The sequence below is a fragment of the Varanus komodoensis genome, unplaced genomic scaffold (assembly GCF_004798865.1).
Source record: "Varanus komodoensis strain SLA01 unplaced genomic scaffold, ASM479886v1 scaffold1, whole genome shotgun sequence".
Taxonomy (NCBI): Eukaryota; Metazoa; Chordata; class Lepidosauria; order Squamata; family Varanidae; genus Varanus; species Varanus komodoensis.
The window spans coordinates 22,190,941-22,213,046 of NW_025335268.1; the positions used below are offsets into that span (position 1 = coordinate 22,190,941).

At 40.0% G+C, this 22,106-nt stretch overlaps 1 protein-coding gene across 8 annotated transcripts in view; it reads left to right on the plus strand.

Annotated features, from left to right (window-relative positions):
- Positions 1 to 6,629: 6,629 nt before the first annotated feature.
- The window catches only part of AKT3 (AKT serine/threonine kinase 3), a 186,434-nt gene continuing 170,957 nt past the window's right edge, over positions 6,630 to 22,106 (plus strand). For 6 of the 8 annotated variants that reach the window (XR_006413700.1, XM_044419584.1, XM_044419611.1 and 3 more), the window contains exon 1: positions 13,785 to 14,253. The gene's annotated coding sequence lies outside the window, so the exon portion shown is untranslated. Of the gene's footprint in view, positions 6,726 to 13,784; positions 14,254 to 22,106 lie in introns of those variants that run through there. The other 2 variants (XM_044419601.1, XM_044419593.1) reach the window with 2 other exon arrangements.

Genomic DNA, 22,106 nt, shown 5'->3' on the forward strand with positions numbered 1-22,106 from the left:
TGCCCTTCTTTGGGATCGGAATGTAAACTGACCTTTTCCAATCCTGCTGCCACTGTTGAGTTTTCCAAATTTGCTGGCATATTGAGTGTAGCACTTTTACTGCATCATCTTTTAGGATTTTGAATAGCTCAGCTGGAATACTGTCACCTCCACTAGCTTTGTTGTTGCTCAGACTTCCTAAGGCCCATTTGACTTCACATTCCAGGATGTCTGGCTTGAGGTCAGTGACCACCCCATCGTAGTTATCAGGGAGATTAAGCTCTTTCTTGTATAGTTCCTCTGTGTAATCTTGCCACCTCTTCTTAATCTCTTCTGCCTCTGTTAGGTCCCTGCCATTTTGGTTCTTTATCATCCCCATCTTTGCATGAAATGTTCCCTTCATATCTCCAGTTTTCTTGAAGAGATTTCTAGTCCTCCCTATTCTATTGTTTTCTTCTATTTCTTTGCACTGTTCATTTAAGAAGGCATTCTTATCTCTTCTAGCTATTCTCTGGAATTCTGCATTCAATTGGGTGTATCTTTCTCTTTCTCCCTTGCCTTTCGCTTCCCTTCTTTTCTCAGCTATTTGTACAGCTTCCTCAGACAGCCATTTTGCTTTCTTGCATTTTTTTTTTTTTGGGATGGTTTTAGTTGCTACTCTTGTACAATGTTGCGAACCTCTGTCCATAGTTCTTCAGGCACTCTGTCGATCAGATCTAATTCCTTAAATCTATTTGTCACTTCTACTGTATATTCATTAAGGATATGATGTAGGTCATACCTGAGTGGCCTAGTGCTTTTCCCTACTTTCTTTAATTTAAGCCTAAATTTTGCAACAAGAAGCTCATGATCTGAGCCACAGTCAGCTCCTGGTCTAGTTTTTACTGACTCTATAGAGCTTCTCCATCTTTGGCTGCAGAACACATAGTCAATCTGATTTCTGTGTTGACCGTCTGGTGATGTCCATGTGTAGAGTTGTCTCTTGGGTTGTTGGAAAAGAGTGTTCACTATGACTATCGTATTCTCTTGACAAAATTCTACCAGCCTGTGCCCTGCTTCATTTTGTACTCCAAGGCCAACTTGCCTGTTATCTCGGTTATCTTTTGGCTTCCTACTTTTGCATTCCAATTCCCCATGATGATAAAGACATCATTTTTTGGTGTTAATTCTAGAAGGTGTTGTAGGCCTTCATAGAACCGGTCAACTTCAGCTTCTTCAGCACCAGTGGTTGGGGCATAGGCTTGGACTACTGTGATGTTGAATGGTTTGCCTTGGATTCGAACTGAGATCATTCTGTCATTTTGGAGATTGTATCCCAGTACTGCTTTTCCTACTCTTTTATTGACTATGAAGGCTACTCCATTTCTTCTGAGGAATTCTTGCCCGCAGTAGTACACCTGATGGTCACTTGAATTAAATTCACACAATCCTGTCCATTTTAGTTCACTGATTCCTTAGATGTTGATGTTCAGTCTTGTCATCTCTTGTTTGACCACATCCAGCTTGCCTTGATTCATGGATCTTACATTCCAGGTTCCTATGGAGTATAGATCTTTGCAGCATCGGACTTTCCTTTCACCACCAGATACATCTGCAACTGAGTGTCCTTTCGGCTTTGACCCAGTCACTTCATTCTTTCTGGCGCTACTAGTACTAGCCCTCTGCTCTTCCCCAGTAGCATATTGGACACCTCCCGACCTGAGGGACTCATCTTCCGGCATCATATCTTTTTGCCTTTTGATACTGTCCATGGGGTTTTCATGGCAAAGATACTGGAGTGGGTTGCCATTTCCTTCTCCAGTGGATCACATTTTGTCAGAGCTCTCTGCTATGACCTGTCCGTCTTGGGTGGCCCTGCACGGCAGAGCTCATAGCTTCATTGAGCTATGCAAGGCAGTGATCCATGAAGGAGAAAGCACTTATAGGCATCATCTGTTTGGAAAGTTTGAAGGGTTTGATGCACATTTACTCACATCTGAGATCCCTAGTGTGTATGGCATGTAGCTAGCCCCCATACATAGAAGTTATCAATAAATAAACACACAGCAGCAGCAGAAATGTCATGATATCACAGAACTCCACACCCCTTCCCAGACAGAATGCAGATGGCTAGCCAGGAATGGCTAGCCATGCTTCATCCAATGGTTCATATTTCAGCTGTGTCTGTGTAGAATCCACAGGAAAGAGGCTTCTCAGGAGAAGAGTCCAAGGTCTTCTGCAGTGCCAGAAGATTCCACAGAGAGATTGTTCAGAATAGGGCACACATGTCATGTTTTCATATGCATCTATGGGGAGGTAAAATGGCTTTGCCACACAGACAGGGAAGAAAGCGTACAACAACAGTAATGTCACAGGAGGTAACACCATGGCCCACTTTGTAGTTCTGTGTGAAAGAGTATGGCAATGGAAATTAGGAGAAGTGGGCTCAGCTCTCATTTCGGGAAATGGAAATGTGCCTTCCACAAAGTCAAACCTATATTTTATTCATTTAAACATTTAATGAAACATTTAAATGAAACATTTAAAATGGCATTACACTGCCTTTTAGTTTAAGTAAACAATCAGGAGCACTCATAGTCATAATAAAATGTATAAAACACTCAGAATGCTTTAAAAAGATTGAATAAGACAGAAGCAAGACACAGATCAGAGCGAGCAACAGAAGATCAGTTAAAGACCAGCTCTGACAATATTCCATGCCTGGATAAATTAAAAAAAAGTCTTCACCTGGTGCCAGAAGGAACTATGATTTGCTGCTGAATGAGCCCACAGGATGTGGAGACCATTTCATATATTATATAGCACAACTGAACGTATCCTCTTTCCAATCACTGACCACCTCATTGTAGATCACAAAGACTTAACCAGGATAGACCCTCCAGAAGGATACCATGCTTGATAGCATGGAATTCTTGAGAGAACTCTAGTGTCCCATTCTGCTTCTTCTTCTCCTGGAAGAGATCACTAGGATAATTAAGGCAGTTTTGCCAACATATCTAGGCCTGATGCTAGACTGAAGTGGCTGCAGGCAACAAGTCTTATCTTGGATAAATACCTTGCCCAGGAAAAGGATATTTCCTTTACAATTAGTTGTTAACACCCATCAGGATGCAAGAAGGGTTCTTTCAGCTGCTCTCTCACAATCACCTTCTTCAATACATCTAGGACCCATCTTTCCTCCAAGGCGACATTAATTAACCTTTGGAGCCAGCTGGCTATATCTCTCCTGCTATATAACATATGTTACAGGCCAGGAAATGCAACAGTTGAACAAACAAATGGTAGGCTGAACTACTTGAAGTACCATAGCAACTTACATTTTTTTAGCAAAACATGAATGGATACTGCTCTGGACAAATCCATAGACTGAACTACCCAGAAGTCTTTTGGAGGTCCTGCCACAACAGTAACCTTAGATAAAAACAGAGGGACTGTAGGACAACACCATACTTCAGATCCACAGAGAAAGACTGCTGTAGAGCAGGCACATATGATGGAATATTTGTAGTCTCCCAGTGGTCTAGCCAGAACAGCAGCAAGGGTTTACCACATGTGCCAAGGCTGAATTATTGCCTTTGGCTCTCCAAAGAAAAGGGATGAAAAAATTACACATGAGATGGGGAAGTGAGGCAGCCAGAATAACAGGTGTGTGCACAAATAGGCTCAGTCAGGTAACTGGCTGGCTCATCCATGTCCCAGGATACCTTAAATTTTGTCCACCAATCCCCTTCCCTCTATCCAGCCATGAAAAAGTAGAAAATAATTTTACTATTAAACAATGAACATTAAACAATAGTAAAATAAAGTAGATATTATTTTAATAAATGGACAGCTACAAGAGTGGATGAACTTCAAGAAATGCCGAAGTAGAAAATGTAATAGAGATCATGAGATGAAACTCTTTAAGGAGTATCAGTTCTCATGGCATTCAAGGACAGCAGACTTTAGTGAATAAAGTGCTTATTAGAAGTGCGATGCATAATATCTTGTAAAAGGCACCATGATCTCATTAAACAATTTAAATTATGAATATGATGATCAACTACAAAAGTCTTTTATTCCAATACTATTTGCTGACATTTACCTAAATTTATTTTAAGAGGGGCCTTGTTTTTAACAATCATCTTAAATCCTAGTAAACTGAAGAATTAATTAGCAAGCACAGAGGATCAGCAAACTAATGCTTTAGTCTGTTAAACCATCTGTTAAGGAGCACCCTACTTGAATCTTGGCATTACTAGAAGATGGGTGAATACTTTTGCTTCTTATCACTAGTTCCAAGTTGCTATTCCTTGCTGAGATCTCCTCCTTTATTTTAAGCTATGGAGGAAAAATATTAAAAAGGTTAATAATTGATCCAGCTTCTGCTGTTATGCCAAAGTTTGTGCCAAAGAGATTGATACATCTTGGCATGAAACTTCATTTTAAATATGATTCACATATTGTGCACCAGATTATCATATACAGTATCATGTATAGACAGATAGATATTTGTCTATATATACGGATGTGTCAGCACCACTCCTTATGTAAGTTTTATCAGTGCAGAGCTGCCCAGGTGACACAAAGCTGCTATAAACCTCAGTTAACTGGTCCAAATGACACGGTGCTGTTTAAGCCTTTCTATCACACCACTTAAAACTTTTTGGTAGAAGCACATTGTTATAACTTTAAAGTAATGACTTTAAAAATTATTTGTTTTTAATACTTTTTCATGCCAACGGAGAAGGTTAAGTTAAGTAAGGTTGCTTACTTGTAATGGATGGTTTTCAGATGGTTGTCTGTCCATTCATTCATATGGACTCTGTGCCTGCATGGGGCCTGTTGTCAGCAAGGCTTCCCAAGCCAGACTAATTCTGGCAGGAGCCCCTCCTCTCCTTCCCTGCTGGTATAACTAGGAGAATCTCTTGCCATTTTCCCCAGTTCTCTTAAGACTGATGTTGTGTCCTTGGAACTGCAGGGAAAGGCTGGTGAACGGCCAACCCATACCATTCCGATATGAATCTGAAGGAAAATCTGTGGTCGTGAACTGTTGACACCATGTGGGTTTAATGGTGGGCTGTGTGAATGCATAGATGACCACTCAAAGAAGGTCAGTTAAAGGCAAACAACCTTACTTTCTTCTTCATACCGTAGTCCTGGGTTTGACCTGAAGCCATGAAGAGGAGGTGATCAGCACCACTGCCCTGTCTGCTGGTAGGTAAGCCTGGGTTGTTGCGGTGAGCCTTGCTCGGATGCAGAGGATGGAGTGAGGAGAAAAGATAGATTTTGCACTGTTAAAGCACAGTCTCAGAATGAGTCCAAGAGTTTGTCCTGGGATGGAGCAACCAGCAGCCAGTCATTCAGGTAGGAGAACATCTGAACACCCTACAACTGAAGGTGGGTCATGCACTTGTGAAGACTCAGGGGCTGTGCACAGAAAACTGGTGGACATCAGAACTAATCTGATATCAGAGGAAATGCTGGTAGCCTGGGTGGATGGGTAACACTGAGGTACGCATCTTTCAAGTTGATCTAACAGTCCCCTTAGCACAGCAATGGCAGAAGATTCTTCTTATGAGGAACAAAGAAGTTCACATCCCGCAGGTCTAGGATGGCACAGAAGAAGCCACTGTCCTTCAGGAAGGAGGGGGACTGGCTTCCCACATGAGTCAATGACACAACTTTTTGGAGTCCAGCCTCTTATTTGCAGCTACTGGCTGTGTAGACTATTTGTTGGTGTGCAGTTTGGAAGTACTGCCCCCTAAGTTGGTACAGGAAGGTGGCCCTGGGCCACTTATGTACCCTCTGCTGCTGCAGGAGCAGGTGCAGCTCTGCTGGTACCTTCCAGTTTCTTCATGGATGCAAGGAGTATTGGAAGGAACGGTATGGTCGCTGGCACTATGTCCTCCATCTGGATGAAATTATAAACTGGATCCACCAGTGATTCAGTGAGCTGTTGTGTCACCAGTCCAAGCAATGCAGCCATCTAGGAGATCTGCTTTTGGAAATGTCCCAGGTGTTCAGAGGGAGATCCTGGTCCCTGTGCTGTAATGATGTCATTGGGTGAGGAGGTGAGTGGGTCCTCATGTGGTGGTGTGTCTGAGTCATGAAAGCAGTGACTCTCAGTGTGGTAGGGAGGCAGGCATGCAAGGCAGAGGAAGTGGCTGAGACATTGGAAATGTCATCCTGGGCTCCTCTGGCTGTTAGACAGGGGCTCCCCACTGCATGAATCAAGGGTTAATGGAGCCTGTCTCCCCTGGATAGTGGTGATAATAATAAAGTGGTGGCGGCAGTGGTATCCAATCAGATTCCCAGCCCCAGGTTGACAGTGGACACCTGGACACCCTTGGCCTGTGGCTAAAGACTCAAGATGGCATGGGAGCGTATGCAGCTCCATGTAGTAGGGACTGGCAGCTGGGTCCTTTGGTGGCCTCCGTGGCTGTTGATCCCAATGTGAGAACAGCACTCCCATTGGAGAGATCATGTATCTGGAGTGATGAGTCCTGGATTTCCTTTTCAAAGATGGACTGGGTCCCCCCTGGTTCCATTGCTGGGATGAGTTGAGGAGTCAAAGGAACCTGCATTGACACCTAGGCCACTTCTTATGTTTGGCGTTCTGCACCTCTGCCATCTTCTTGGCCGGCTTCCTTACCTGACATTCTCCCTCTACATGCCCAGATGTGGATGACATGACCGAGTGGCTAATGGACACCCCGCTCTCCATTGCTGCTGTTGGAGGATGGGAAGGAGGAACCACTCATGAGGTGGGTGGGTGTTCAGGTGGCACCACCATGGCCAAGTTGATGGCCAAAAGAGTGTGGGTCCAAAACTTGCCCTGAAATCAGCCAACTTAGCTTTTCTGGGCTTGCCATGTGAATGTCTGGCAGTGAGCACAGTGGAGTACTCCCCTCCCAAGCAGAACTGCCCATCTATGGGAGGCAAATGACTTCTGAAAAGGCACCATGAATGCCACAGGGAGTAAGAGAAAATAGAAAAAGAAACATGAGGAAGAGATGATGATAAGATTATAAGAGGGTTTATTTTGGGGAGGGGGGGAGAGTATAGTGAAGAATAAAATGGGTTCTTGAAGAAAGATCAAGAAAGCAGCCAAAATAGGGAATGGGATACAGAAAGAGATCAATAGAAGGTTTGAAGAAAAAGCTGATACAAACACTGAGGGATTGCAAGAGGAAAGCCCTGAGGCGCCTACAACGGTGGTTGGAAGAGAACTGGGGAAAATGGAGGGAGCTCCTCCTAGATATACCAGGGGGAGGGAGAGGAGGGGCTCCCATTGGAAAACATCTAGCTTGGAAAATCTTCCCAATAACAGGTCCTGCCCTTATGTGTGATGCACAGAGACCATCTTTGTCAGCCTTTTCTTCTGATTCTGAATCTAGCAAATGCATTTATTTGATTTATATCCTCCATGTGCTCAGAGCAGGTAGTGGCTGCTTGATTTTAGCCACTGACAGGCCAATCTACTATGTATTCATATAACTAATCATATATGTTAGCAGCAGTCACAGAATTCCATGTTAACAGGTTAATTTTCTGTTGTTCAAGGCAGTCTTTTTGTCATAAATATGATTGGCAAGATTATCATCCCTTAATTTCACTGGGGAAAAGAAATTAGAGAGGAGTGAATACAATGCAGTTTTTTTAAAAAATCAGGGACTAAACATTACTTTTTCTGTCTAATCATACAGTGGATTGCATTATTAGGCATTTTAGCTGCATCTGTGCTATAAATTGTAGCCAGAGCAAAGCACATGTTTATTTATTTGACTTCTAACTTTGTACAAAATGATACCCAAGATGGCTTACAAGTTAAAACAAGGTTGTACATAAAACCAAAAGTTTTAGTTTTTAATTTAATTTAATTTAATTTAATGAAACATTTTTATCCTGTCTTTCACTAAATGTCTCAAGATGGCTTACAGAATATAAAATCAGATATAAATCTATAAATATAGATGAAAAACAACCATAAAATACATATGAAAGTGATAAAAATAGCAATAAATATCAGCACAAGACAGAAAGAATACTGCAGCATATCATAGCTCAATGAGGTGTATGTTGCTGCTTAACAGCTTCATAAGTTAAAAACAAGTTATCAAATCTATAGATGATCTAATTAAGAAGAAACCAAACATACAAAATATCCCAAGGTAATGACTTGTTTCCATGGCCAGGAGAGCTGAGATGAAGGCAATAAAATGCAATAGTTATTTACATAAGAAATCACAAAATTATTAAGTATAAATTGGGAGTTAGTTGTCTATGAATAAGTACAAGAATAGGGCTTGTCTACGGTACGTTTTTGATGTAAGAAGAAAATAAAAATAGAACCATGGAAAGTACTGGACGAATTATCCATAGGCTGCAGCTGTCCTGAGCAGAACTGGAATCAAACTAGTATTAACTGTGCATTTTGTATTATTACATTTCCTCTATGCAAATAGAAGAGAGTATTGCTCTTTTGTTCTCATGTTATTTTCCTATGTGGGATTGTTTCTGTGGAGCATGTAGTTCATGCAGATTCTAACTTCAGGCCCTGGTATCTCTACTTAAGCAACCTCAGCTAATAGGACTACTTGTTTGGAACTTTGGAGAAATGTTGCCATTTAAACTAGATAAGACAGGATGAATGAACTGATGCAATATAAAAGAATTTCAAATGTTTTTGCATATTCCTTGGAGTTAAGTTCTGCTTGTGGGTTTCCACATTAGCTGCTTGGCTACTGTATGAACAGCACACTGGACTAGATGGATGTTTGGACTTATCCAGCATGGCTCTTCTTATATTTTTATTTGCTTCTAATGTCTGTCAGCCAGAAATGCCATAAAAGGGGAAACATGAATATGAGAGATAAGTGGAGAACAAGACCATTTCATGGAAAAGTCCCTGTTTCTCTCTTTCCATATTTGGGGTGATGGTGTTGGACCAGATTTCTTTTGAAGACTCAAGGAATGATAGTAGATATAGTCAACGTTTTACCCTGTCTTTACCATATTATTATTGTTGGTATTATTAGGTATGGAGCATTAACATGGAAATAATCCAGGGTAGATTTACAATGATGAAGAAGGGACAAAACATATCAAATGAGAAAACATTTAGGATTATGTATTTTTAGCATGGATAGCCAAAACTTTGGGGAAAATTTAGGGCTGTGTCCCATTAAGCCCACTTTTCCCATTAAGGTATATACTCCTTATGTATTGTGACAGAGGTGGTTGAAGACTGTAACCTGTGTGACAATAGGATTTTATCTGGGAACATTACTTAAACATTGATTTGCTGTTGAAAGCTGTGGGATTCTTACTTTTTGAAGGAGTAACTAATGGATTGCATGTTACATTCTTTTATGAAATGTAAATGATTGATAAAACCTTATTACTTGGTTGAAAAATATCCCTCAAATATTTAGCTTCTACTTTTGATATATATTGTCACAACAAATGTCCAATTGATTTCTCCTACTCCTTATATGGATCTTATACATATTAATAATACTGTAAATGTGCCCCATCCTCACAAGATAGCTGTGATCTTTGTACTGATCATGAAGATAGGAAACATTCCAAAACACAAAGAGTCACCAAAAACTGTACAAGCTTTCAAGACCTTTTCTTCAGGAAAGATGAAGCTCAGACTTCACTGTCTGGGGGTAAACCTCTCCATTTTCCTGCAAGGATTAATTGCAAATAAAATAGGGGTATTTTCACACAATGAGACAATGTAAAGCACTTTAAACTTTAAAGCCCTTTATTTATTGCATAGAGTCTGAATTACTGTATGCCATTAGTGGAATACTTTTTGTAATAAATACATTTATTTGCAATAAATCTATGGTTGACATGAATGATATAAATGTAGTTAGAATAACTTATGGAACATTCTAGCTCTTAATGATATTACTGATTTTCTCCTGGGATAATTGTCCTAACAGAGAGAGCACTTATGCATCTGAACTTTAGAAATCAAATAGCTGGTTAAGATTCCCCCCCCCCCCCCGAATTCAACATACAGAGATTTTGGACATTCAGAGATGCACTAATCATGGAATTGCATTTTTTCACTTGGAAGTTTTTTTTGACTGTGGCCAATGTATTAAAGATTTTTATTAAGTCTGAAATCTATTCCAGACCACTGATCTTGTTGTTTGCCCTGTGGAATACCTTCTCTCTCTACACTATCCTTTTTAAGATGCAGTGATCAGAATTGTGCACTGTTCTAGGTGTGGCTACACACCATTTGTATAAAGGAATAATGATACTCTCAGACTGATTTTACCTTCATATTTACCTTTATAGCATTTTCCTTTGTTCACAGTAACTGCTTATTGGGTCTACATTTTCATGAAACCATCCAGCATAATCCCACCTTTCCTTTTCTAACAATTAACTAACATCAGAAACCCTAACTACATATACATAATGGTGGAGTTTTTGTCCCAATTTGCATCATATTTATTCACATTGAACCACATTTGCTATTTCAATGCCTGTTCCCTCAGTATGGAGATAACCTTCTGGTATTCTTTCCTATATTTTAGTGGTTTAACTATGATAAATAATTTGGTGTCATCAGAAAAGTTGGCTATATCACTGCTCATCCCAACTCCAAATAATTTATGAACAAGTTGAAAAGTGCCAGTCCCAATTCATAACTTTGGAGGAAGTTACTATTTACATATCTTTAAAATGTATTCCTCCACTTTCTGTTCTTTAATCAGCTACTGATCCAGATGAGGATCTCTCTATTTATCCCATGACAGCTAAGTTGCTCAGGAGCTTTGACAGAAATTTCAGAAATACAAAGAAACAGTGTCTAAGGGATCACATTTATCTATATCCTTGCCAACACTCTCAAAGAACTAAACAGTTAATTACACCGGACTTTGCAAAAACCATAATCAGTCCTCTCCAACAAACCTTTTCTTATAGGTTTTATAATTTTATCTTAATAACACTTTCCATCAATTTATCTAGAGCAATGTTAAATTAACTGGCCTGAACTTTCCTGAATGCCTCTTTAAAAACTGGCATGACATTGATCTTTCAACATTAATTTGGTGCTGACATAATCTGAGGGACATATTTTTGTTAGAAGAACAGCAATTTTACATTTGAATGCATTAAGAACTCTTGGATGGATACCATGTGGGTCAACTTAACTGTTTTCAGTTTGTAAATAAGATCTATAACTATCTTGTCACCACTATTTGCTTTACTTTCTCTAATGCCATTCTTTTTTTAAATAAGTTTTATTGTTATTTTCTACTAACAAAAAGAAACTAAAAATCATCAATCATCAAAAGCGTCAGACCTATTGGTTCAGCCCCCCAGACTTTTTCTTTTTATAGTAATCCATAAACATATTTAAGTCTGTGCATAGTCCCGTTTCTCTAGCCAATAATAGGAGTTCCAAATTTGATAGAAGTCTGTATCCTCTTCCTCCTTCAGAGACAAAGTCAATCTGTCCATTTTGGCACAGTCCAAGATCTTTTTTAAAATCAATTCATCGGTAGGTGGTTCTTCACTCCTCCTACTTTCTCTGATGCCATTCTTGAAAATATTAGTTAAGGCATGGATATTTTCTGTGAGAACATAGGCATAAGTGATTCATTTACTTTCTCTGCAGCCTCAGTGTCCTTTAGTAGTCCTTTAATTCTCGTGTTATCCAGTGCTCCAACCACCTTCCTAACTGGTTCAATTCTTCTGATATATTTATTTTTACTGACAGACTTAGTGATATGACCTCAAAAAACAAACAAACAAACAAAAACCCCTCACCACCACCACCATTTTTTTGCATCCCTTATTGTCTGCTTGGCATTTTTGTTCTTATTTTCTGGGCATGACTTCTATATTCTGAAGTATTTTTTTCTCTTTAACACTTTCCTTGATACCACTAACTATTCTGGTAATCTCTTGAATTTGGTGGTACCTTTCCTGATCTGTAGTGTATGTTCTCACCGAGAACCTATTACTGTGGTTTTGGGTCATCCCCACACATTCTGAAAAGATTTAACCCTCTTGACTTTCCTTTTCAACTTTAACCAGTGCCCTCAGTTTTCCCTTTTGAAGCTGAAAGTGACTGTGTTGTACCTTCTAGATGATTTCCCTGTTAAATCTTAAATTTTAAAGCACTGTGGCCAGTTTCAATTGGTTCAACAACACTTATTTTACAGTAGGTCTTGAGAAACTCTTATGATTCTAGGTTCCACAAATGATTTAGATGATAATGCAGCTATGGCAAATGCAAGTTGTAAGTGGTTCCTTCAACATGTTTAACCGTCTGGGGGTCAGCCCTGCTTAGACCTAAAACCTCCTTGAAAAGAGTTACTGTGGGAGCAGAATTCCCTAGCAGACCTCCACACCACCAGCTGTCAATAAATGCAGGCCTCCACACGGATTACTTGAGTTCCCTGCTTGCTCTGCTAGACCTCCTAACTCCAGGATCAAACAAAGACAGGAGATGGGCTGTCTGATGGACTGGCCATCAAGCTGGCATTCAGATTTAAACACTTCTGTTCTGGCCATGTAGACCACTTTCTATTCTGATAGTTCAATTTTCAAACAATATAGCACACTGGGATGTTTTACACCTCATCTATCCTCCTTAAAATGTGTGGCGGTCACATTGAAACATTTACCTATACGTTTTACAGTATACCTTCAACATGACACATTTCATTCTAGTATCTCAACTGTGTTGAAAGGACCTATTGTACCCATCCTTTGAAAATGGGTGCCAACTTTCAGCTAGTACACGTATTTGACTTGAAATGAAGAATTACCTCAATAGTCAAGAGTTATGCCGCAAAAGTCAGAATGCACTATGAGTTATTTAAACCAAAGGCTTTACTACAGTATACTGCCTCTATAGGGAAGCACTGAACCCTTATTTGACCATCATCATGTAGTATTTGATAGTTCTGACTGGTCCTGAAAAAAACATGCAGAAACATGAATTGCAGCTCATATCTGGATTTTTAAAAAATTGTTCCCGTTACATTAAGCACTACGCAATATTTGCCCTTAAAAGTGAAGAAGCAAGTTAAAAACCATGTGAGGTACATTTCTGAGTGTACATGTTTTGCCCTAGGAAAGGGGCAGGAGTAAGATATTGCCCTCACACATAAATCCTTCGCAAGTGTTTGATGGAAGCACTTTTTGTTGCAAGCCGCCCGGCGAACTTTGTTATAAGGCGGGTCATCACATCGTCGCCCTGTACTTAAAGAACACAGGAGCAACAAAAAGCTAATGGGATAGCTTAACTATGCACTAAAGCTAATGTTCGTGCCTGGCAAGGGAAACAACGCTCAAAAGATGACTGGACAAAGGCTTTCGTTTCAGCTTTGCTCTGATCGTTTGGCATGGCGGGCGAGTTTCCCTGCTTCTTCTCCCTGGCCCCTTCCTCCTCACAACAGTGGCTTCAGCGGGGCATACAGCTTTCCCGCTTTCACCCCTCCTTCCTCCTGGGTTGCCTCCTGACGTCCTTTCCCTCAGGCTTCTCCTGTGCGCAGGCTGCTGGGTGCTGACTCTTGCCCTCTTCCTCGCTTTCACCTTCGATCCCCCCGGATTCGTTTGCCGGTTGGTTAGCCAGCCTTGGTGGCTCCTGCGTGCCTCCCTCGCTCGCTCGCTCGCTCCCTCGCATTCATCCTGTTCACCTCCGTCTCCCTCCTCCCTTCCCTCGCTCGCTCTGTCTGGCAGCCCCCGCCTTTTCCTTCCCTGCTCTGTCTGGCAGCCCCCCGCTCCATTCCGCACATTGGCGCTTCTCGCGAGAACTGGGGGATGCCGATGCTGCCGCCGCCGCCACCGTCTTGGAGGGGGAGACACTCGGGGGGGAGCCAGTGACGTTGGGAGTTTTCCTGAAAGTCAATAACGAGCCTGGCGAAGGCGACTGAAGAGGCGGAGGCGGCGGCAGGAGCCGAGCCGAACGCTGGGCCCCCGGTGACTTCGGCTAGCTGATCTGGGCGCAGCAGCCGCCGCCCTGACTCCGCGGATGCTGCGGCCGAGCTGCCCTGGCGGGCGCCTCCCTAAATAACGGAGAGTCGCTGTCTATGTAGCCGCCGCCCCTTCTGCGTCTCCTCAGAGAGCTGCCAGCCGGGGCCGGGACCCTCGCAACAGCTCTGAGGCACACAGCGGCCGTGAAGGACCGTACCCGGCAGGGGGGACAAGAGAGAAGGGATCGTGGGGCCCCCCTGCCTGGAGCCGCCGCCGCCTTCCCGCCACTTCCAAACCAACGGTCAGTATCAGCCGGCCTCGTCTTTGCTGCAGGTAAGGCGCGGGCGGGCGCCTGAGCCGTTAGGACCGGCCAGCCAGTGAGGAGTGGGGGAGGGGGTTGGGAGCGCGCGCGGAAGGATGGGCAGCGGGGGATGCTAGCTGGGCGCTGGCCGCTCTTAGGGCACGTGAGGTGAGGTGAGAGCAGGCGGGCGGCAGGGTGGGGATGCTTCAGATCTGCGGCTTGGCACGCGGGCGACCCTACCGCCCCCTCCTTCCAGTGTCCGGCATTTATCACCTCTCCTCCATGGCCAGCCTGAGGGGGACGTTTCTGGCCTAGTGATTTCTTTAATGCCTTGCATTGACAGGGAGGTGGCGACGGCAGCTTCCCGGCTCCTCCCCCTCCTCAGTCATCACATACGGCAACCGAGGCATAAAATACAGCCAGTCCTCTAATGTGTGAGTGTGCGCGCGCGCGCGCGTGTTTGGCGGGGCCTGTCAGGCTCCTGTGGAGATGTGAGGTTATGTAACATTAAAGACGGCGGGGGTGGGGGATGGAAGAGATGTGTACTTGGCCACGAGGCACAACATACAACGCACGCGCGTGCACACACGCAGTTATTTATATGGAATTTCGCTTCCTTACATCTGAAATGATGTTGGGGAGGATGGTGGCGCAATAGGCGTCTGCACTCTCCCCGTACATCCAGCTACCACATCCAGCTCCCTGCCCCAGTTGTTTGGTTACCGAGCTTCCCACTTACACGTCTGCAACCTCCCCCCCCCCGCACCCACAAAAGGCTTTTCATTTAATGGGAAATTATGTGAGCTAATAAACAACAAATGATATCTCATTAAAATATGACTGTAGTAATAATAGAAATAGGAAAGGATATGCTGTCGGTCCTTTTCATGGCAGTGCACTGCTGAAGTGATGCTTGCTGCTTTAAGTAAACAAACTGGCCTCTTTCAGTGCATCAAATTTGCTGGAATAGCCATAGTGATGGCTTTGCAGATAGTGGAATTACACGTAATCTTGTCAAATTGTTTGCACTGACCATGATTTGAAGACATTGCATAGGCATTGCAATGATGTCCTGGAAGTTGCATACAATTTGAGAAAAAGGCCAGGCCTGGTAAGGGTTATTATTTGAAGTTGATCAATTATTTCTAAACAGAACCCCAAACACTATTTTTTATGCCATTGTCTGGTACCATGAATATGTAGATACAAGGACATTTTAAATTCATTTTTCCTGTTATCAAAAGTATTTCGTACTTTCCCATGGGAGTTTAATTATAGTTGCTTATAAACCCATGCACAATCCTCTATCATAATGTTGGCAGATTGAATTTAATGAAATATCATGAGCCATTTTAGTTGTCTGTTTTTAATTGAAGTATGCTCTTTTCAATAAACTTTTATGATGTTACAAAATCAGAACATTGTCATAAAAATCTGAACATTACCTGAATGTTTATTGGGTATCCTGACATACAGAGTACTTTTTAACAAAGTAAAGTTGAGGACTGAATTTAATTGTTGAAAATGTAGTTTAGAAAAAGTAAAAGCATTTTCAACAATATTTCAGAGAATTTAGAGATAATCTGTTCTGTGTGCAGGCTTGTGGAATTTTCATAATGGAACTGTGTACTTTTGCTATTCTAATTAAGATGTATGGATATAAAATGTTATACTGTACAAAGGGAACTATAATGCTATATGAATTATATTAAATAGTTTCCAAAAAGGTTTCTTCTGCTCTTTTGTATGCTTGTTCTTATAGAAAGCTTGTTCTTGTATAATTCAATTTAGAGAAGTTCATAAGGAAAATATGTTTTTCAGAAAAGGAAACTTTTTTCTTTTCTTTGAGGGTATTCATTAAGAAGATTCTGTTCGTAATGCTGTTTGTGTTCCTGTTGAGGGTTTTAAATTGACCCCAATATCTTTAATTGGATTGGGCTGGTAATTCTAATGTATGTATGTCTTGATTGGATGAGACAAACATGGATGTTCAGATGAAGAGTACACAGCATTTTCTCTACCATGTCAAAAGTTTTGTGTATGTATATTTAATTAATAAACTTGTTGAAGATGTTTCTGTCCCAAGTTTTCAGTTTCTTTTCTGTGGCCAGTAAACTTTAATGTTCGTTTTATCATATTGTAAACTTTTACAATTGTATTGAAAACTAATTTTATAAAATATGTAATGTTCTTTTCTATTATCAACACTACAGTAACAGTTTGAGTCTTTAATATATTTTCTCTGGTGAGAATGAAGCAGATAGGCAGTCTGGTTCTATGCATGTTTACCTGCAAGGAAGTATCACAGAGTTCAATAGGACTTATTTTCAAGAAGGCATGCGCAGAATTGGAGCCTAATGTATTGCTTTGCTAGATATTAATTTAAAATTAATAGTTTCTTTACAACCCCCTCTCCATTCCTAGTTATATTTGTTGGGGAGTAACTGCCACTGAGTTAAAAGAGGTTTGTTCCTGTATTGATGTGTATACATAACAGATGAAAGATGTTGTTACATTGTTTTCTACAATGAAAACAAAATGTGCATGCAAATCAAGATGTACACTTTTGAAAGCTTTTTTTAACATCCAGTGTTAATGCATAATTTAAATTTTGAGTAAAATTTAGCTGATATATTTTAAGTTGTTTAATCTATCATAATTATATCATCAAATTAAAGGTTATTCTTTTTTGATGAAAACAAACTGTGATAATGCTCTGTGTTTTTAGGTTACAGGCCAAAATTTGCTACTTTAAAGTCCATGTTCCACTGAAATAAGTGGGATTTACTTCTTATCATGTGATTAAGACTGAGCTGTAGATTTAAGAGCACTTACTACAGGAGTAAATCCATTAGATTGAATCTTAGGTTTGCTTTCCCGGAAGCAAACTCTATTGAGCACAGTGGGACTTAGTTCTGAGTAAACATGCATAGGATTCTATTGCGTTATCGTGCTTTCTGATTAAAGTTTTTTAAAATTGTAAATCTAAACAGATCTTAATAGTCCAAGCAGGAAAAATAGGAAGTTATAATGCATTTTAGATAATTTTTAATAAATTGCTCACCCAGAAGATTATTGTTCTACCATGTAAAGTTTAGAGTTTCCAGTGATGAACTGGAAACACCTGCTATTATTGTTCCTGTTTTACAGCAAGGACTAGTATCATATCTTTTGTACAAAACCTGAATTTAATTTTCTAATATTTTGGAACACTTGGAAAACCAGTACATTTTACCATATATGGAACGTATTGCGACTAACAGCTTTGTTATTGCATATTTACTTTGAAGAAAACTACTGAGTTCATTAAGACTTTCTAGACCTTCAGCATTAGCCTAAAACCACTGAGCCAGTAACAGAAGAAATTGTTCTAGCAGAGATCTGCTACCTTTTCCTGTGTGCAAGTGCTAATTGGCCACTTTATAAATCTAAGAGATATGCAGGCAGTTGCCCAATCAATTTCCTCAAGTGGAGCTTGGTGTGGGTTCTCCTCTTGCACTTTGTTTGGAACTTGGTTTTCACTATTAGAATGTCACTTGTGTTAAAGGAATGATACATTTGGAATGATACATTTGGTTTCATCCCACTGTTACCATGTGCAGTTAAAAGTGCAGCTGTGAATTTGAAACTTTTAAAAAACATTTGACATACTTTTCTAGTGCTCTTATTGAGGTTGGGAAGAGAATGCTTCCATTGGCAAGAGACTGGGGTGCAGGTTCATATGAATAGTTATTTGAATTGAATAAATTCTGAGCATTTTTAATTAATATTTTAGAGTCAAAATGAGGAACAGAATCTTTTCTTAAAGAAGACTACGCCTTTTTACTTAATGTTTCAGAATAGCATTTTTTCCAATTCCAGAACTCTTCAATGCATGATGAAAAAGAAGTGCAGGTGCATTTACCTCTGTTAACATTACTGTCCTTATGAGAAAGCATGGAAGACTGTTGTCTTCCTGAAGGGAATGGCAGTGCTGTATAAATCAGATACATACTACTGAAAAAACTGCTTGCATTTTTTTCATATGAATACTTCTTGGTTTATGATAAACTGAGTGTTAATGACTGTTAATGACTAGTTATTTATGTTGTGCTTTAATATCCAGTTGAAATGTCTTTCTCAGGAGTCTACCTAATGGAGATTTCAGAAAGCTCCCCTTTCTTAAGTAGATCCTGAGTACAGTGCTTTTGCAGCTGGGTACTGAAGTTCACATACTACCTAGCTGTAGGAACACTTCTATTATACCTGTTAATCAGATGTATCATATTACTTTTGTGTCCTGATCTGAAATAAATAGATACTTTAGGAAAACAGCTAGATTAACTGTCATTAATAATATAGATGTTTTGGTCTCTCCACTGACTTCAAAAGGTACTGTTTCAGGCTTTATAGACAGTATCATCTTAAAGTTAAGAGCCTTAAAATGAATACTGTATTATCCAAATTTTTAAAGATGCCAGATTCTTATAATTCTGATTTGCTCAAAAGTTGAGCTGGCACAAGAGAAAGCATGTTTCATCTCTCATGATAATAAAGAAACTCATGTTTGCATTTTTGTAAACAATTTACCAATGAAAGACATGATTAAAAAGAAAAGTTGAAGTGAATAAACATATTCCCTTAAGTCCTCAGTTGTTTTTCCATTCTTGTAAAGGGGGTGTGTGTGTGATGTTTGCCAGTTTTCCCTTACATGTATAGCCCATTGCACCATGTTCCACACCATTTTAAAGGGTAATCCAGCTTCCAGGGGCAGATTTTTAATGAGTGCGCAAGGCTGCAGAGGGAAGTGGGAGGCAGGAAAGCTCTGTTTTGTTCCAGAAGGAAAGCTAGGATCCATGACAATATCTTTTTATATAAGTTGTAGGTAGGAATGTTTGAGGCGAGTGGCTACTATTTGGCTCACATGTAATCGTCTGAGAAGTCTATGATGTACTCATTGATCTCTAAGTCTTTTGTGAATATCATAGTGTTCTATTCAGTTTTTGATCTCTTTTGTATTTGGAAGCTCAAGTGCTTTTGTATTTTTCCATGACTTCAATGCTTTTCAGTGCTTCTGTCATATTTAGATAGATTTAGAACTAGTCTACAGCAACAGGCAAAACTGTATTGCTGTGGAGTCATGGAAAGTTTTATGAGGCAATTTCTTTTAAAAAAAAGTTTGTAAGATATGGGATCTAATGTATATTGACCTTTATTGTTTGGCTAGCCATGTAGAAATAGAGGACAAAATTGCTTTTATAACACATCTATTGAAGTAGAACTATCAATAGTTGGCACATTTTTCTGCTGTAACTCTATTATAAGTGATGCTGTAGTCTAGCCAGTAGGAGGCAGATTTTATTCTTTTGTTAAGTTTATATGTTTTTGTGCATTTAATATGAAATAAGACTATTTTTCCTGCAAAAGGGTCTACACTTCAGTGTCTCATAAATCTTTCAGCATTTGTAGTAAAGTACCTAAAAGATAGGCAAATCTCATTTGGTCTTGCAAATAGGTATAAAGACTTCCTTTTTGCCTTTATATATCATTTCAACAAAATGGATAACATTAGTCTTCTAACAACTTGTGGAAATAGACCCAGAACTTCTAAAGGGGTACAAAATGTTTAAGTTGTCTACTTAAAAAGAAAAACTGCCTGTTCACTGAAATTAGCCTTTGCCAGTAACATAAAGCTCATTATTGTAGCTATTATTAATATAGTTAAATGCTACAATTTTGTGAACTTCATGTTCAGTTAATCCTAGTGTTAACAGCAAATTAATTACTATTAACTATGTCCTATAGTGGTGTGCATCCATGTTGTGCATGCCTTTGTGTGTGTCTGTAAAAATGAAGTTTTTCTGATTCTCAGCATGTGGAAATTTGGCCCCAACCACTTTTAAAGTTCTTGACTTAGTCTATGTAGTAGGCACTGTGGGAACCATTTCTTTAAAAAATGTACTACCATAATAGTTGGCATGAGAAATAATCAATTATGGAGACTATCATTTTAATTTCAGTGGATTTTCTAAACCCCATGGGCAAGCAGCAAGTGAATCACAAGTTTTATTTTATTTATTTATTAAAACATTTTTATGCCACCCCATTTGCCGAAGCCTCGGGGCGGCTTACAACAATTGCCGTAAGTTGCTGTAAGTGGCACTATGAAAAAGCATCCTCTTATTTGGGAGGGCATTATAACTTCCGCACTAGAAACTGAATGGCATATTTATACAAAATTAAATTCTACAAGTCCCAACATCACATGGTTGACTTGGAGATGCTGGATATTGCATGATTTAATTCTCTCTGATATTTTTCTTATTTCTCTCTAGGCATTTTAGGACTGTGTCCTTAAAGCCTTATTTATTACTGAGCTCCATCTATAACACTTTGCAAAAACAGGTTTGATAAGTCTGTGCTCATATCAGCTGCTGTGCAGAGGAATAGGGAGCCATGAGAGAGAGGTTTGTGGCTGGTGGGCTGTATTTGCATCATCCATGCCCTGTAGTTGCTGCACTGTGAACCAGAGGTTCACTATCCCGTCTATAAATAGACAAAATTTGCATCTTTAGGACAGGGCATTGGAAGATAAGTCAGTTTCTTGTAACTATCTTCCATGTTGAAATACAAATGATATCATTATCTTTAAGCTATTTTGTAAGAGTACATATTGAGATAATGAAGAAGTTCCATATTATGGGTATAAGAGAAGGAGAAAACCTAAAGAAAAACAAGAGGCATTGCCACTCTTCCCACCTCCCATCTTGCTTGGCTTTTGTAAGTAGGTATAATTGGGCGGGGGGGGGGGGCGGCTCTGATCTTGACCTTTTCTCTGTTGAGAGTTAGTCCCTTTAGATTGTGCTTTTAGAAACCTTATCTCTAATTATCTCTACCATACATTAGAAATGTATGGTAGAGATAATTATAAAATTGAAAGTATTTGTAAAGCACTGGTACATTACATGGGATATTACTATTTGTTTATCCTGGAATGCTTACCAATGTTGTAAAAAGATACTGGATTTACAGATAATAACAATCTTTGCTTTGATTGATTTAAAGTATGCTTCCAATTAATTGAACAATAGTTTTTTTGAGAGAATTATTTTAGTATTTATAAAACCTGTAGATGGCAAATACCATCTTAGAAGAGATGTTGTTCCTTTTCTTTCACACCATGGTGAATTCCACTCTAGTATTTTTGGACGTTGCCTAGCTTTGCTAGATACCTTGGGCTGTCATGTCATGTGATCCTGGACCACTTTATACAGGGTGGCTGGTTTGAGGGCAACAATCTACTTTGACAACCCATGTCTTGTTCTAGGGGTAGTTGGACTCATGATGGGCTGCTTTGTCATCTGAATCTCAGTGATCAACTTCATGCTGAGTTTGCCCAAGCAACTGTTGGTGAAAACCACTGCACCACTCAAGCACCACTTTTGAATAACTGGCTTACTCTCATCTGCTGTGATTTGCACTAGGTTTGACTTCCTTCTCATTACTATTTCCATTTTTCATTTCAGAGATGGATTTTTGTATTCCCTGAAGTCACTGCCATCCACAGTGCTACTAGAGGTTCAGCACTTTTTCAGAGTATTTTTTCACACAGCTGAATTTCTGCAAATGTATGCTTTATTTTGTGTTGTTGGTTTTTGAGAGCTGCACAACTGTAATTTCAAATATTTGAAATGGGAGCACTCTGGACAATGGCCTGGAAATTGTATGCTATCAAACTGTATCAGGTACCAACTACAGATATTAGAAACATAGAAATAGAGCGAGTCAGAAGGGTCTTCTGGGCCATCTAGTCTGCCCCTGGCTCCAGCCAGTTCCGCTCACTTGATGTAGAAAGCATGCAAATGGATTTTTCTGTTACTTTGGAGTCACTTGACAGCTGTAAGAT